A 1666-nucleotide genomic window follows, 5' to 3' on the forward strand; every position below is an offset into this window, starting at 1 on the left:
AAACAACAAAATTTCATTTTTCAGATAATCATTTGAATGTTTACATACATTTTTGGTTTGTTACTTATTCATAACTAATTTAATTTACATTTCCTCATATTAATATGTTTCTGTTTAGTATGTAATCAAATTCTGGCAATGAGAAAAATCCTCATAGTACCTTCATTGAATTGTTGATTCTAAGAAAACACTAAACATGAACATGTACAAAAAAGGCATCAGAATAAAACACCATTTGCATTTTTATATTTGTACAGATTGATCTTTACATTTATGTCTGGAGAAAATATGAACCCAGTTTACCATGCTAAGATAACGGTTTAGATGACTGCCTTAAAAGTAGAACATATGAAACAATGAAAACAAATCATATCTTTAGGTTCCATAATTACTGAGAGGATTTCTCCTGCCCTAAGAGTTTTATTATATTTGTTAAAAATATAGGACCAGCAGCTTATCACAAGTCTCCGCTAGTGCACTAATGATGGAACCAAAACCAGACAACAGACTCATATGGATTAGAGGACTGCAAAAGAACTAGAGTCACAGTTTTATGCTTCTTCTTGCTCTGGATAATTTAGAATCTTGTGGTGTGCCTGACGTAAATATTGCTGCTGTTTGAAATAAACCTTAAATGCTGCTTTTATGGCAACAAAAGCAATTCCACCCAAGATTGTCCTTTGTAAATTAAAGTTAACACTACTGAACATCAGTTTTCCCACTATTGTTGTGATAGTAGGAAAAACAAGGGCTCCACACAAAATTCGAGTAGCAGAGACATGATCTGCTAAAGGGTTAGCTTCAGCAGGAACTTGAGGAATAGGACACCCAATCCCTGGAAATATACTGTTCAAAATTTGTAGTTCATTTGAATATTTGCACCATAGTCTAAGCACGTAGTCCTCCCAGCGAATCATCTTGCTTAATATCAGCCTGACAGGAATAGTAGGAAGTCCAATTAAAGGGAATAAAGGATCAGCTCTCTCCATCACATCCAGTCCTTCTTTGTGGCCTACAACCTGCATCACTATCACTGCTCTGTAAGTCACAGCTGTCCAATAGATAGAGCCAACCATTACTCCCGCTGCTGCAAATAGACAAGTTTTTGAGATCAGTCTGTCTGCAAGATCCAAAACGTAAACAACTGGACCCAACTTTGGAAAAGCTATTAAGTATTCGGCATTGCACTGAGGACATGCCACTCTGGCTGTACTGTTTCCTCTTTGTTTTTCATCCACCCAGCGCTGTAGATAAGCCTGATGAACTCATTTGGTAGATCCTCTGCACCTGCCTGGTCTCACCCATTCAGCTGTTCTATCATCTTCATCAGTGGCAAAATACACCCAGCAACTTCTGTCCAGCATCTGCTGTAGGGCTCGGTCCGGCTTCTGCAGAGCCGGCACACTTAGTCCTGCCCAGTGGACCTGGCTGCGTTCAGGCCCACTCAGGGACAATAGCACTGAGAGGCGGCGGAGTAGGCCTCAGTCCCGTGGCAGCCATGAACCTGCCTCCCAGCCTCCCTGGGAGGGCCGGCTAGGCTGTGGTGCACGGACAGCAGGCGTCCGGAGGAGGCGGTGGGGAGCAGGGAGGAGGAGCCTGATGCAGGGAGGAGGGGATCTCGGCCAACGTTCCTGCCCCACGCCCGAGGTTCCAGTCTATGTACTGT

General features: G+C 42.6%; 1 pseudogene; it reads right to left on the reverse strand.

Moving 5' to 3' along the window:
- Positions 1–456: 456 nt before the first annotated feature.
- Positions 457–1379, reverse strand: LOC101712213 (E3 ubiquitin-protein ligase MARCHF5 pseudogene; annotated as a pseudogene).
- Positions 1380–1666: the final 287 nt, after the last annotated feature.

The sequence above is a fragment of the Heterocephalus glaber genome, unplaced genomic scaffold (assembly GCF_053883595.1).
Source record: "Heterocephalus glaber isolate CG9 unplaced genomic scaffold, H.glaber_assembly_v1.0 deba00001523, whole genome shotgun sequence".
NCBI lineage: Eukaryota > Metazoa > Chordata > Mammalia > Rodentia > Bathyergidae > Heterocephalus > Heterocephalus glaber.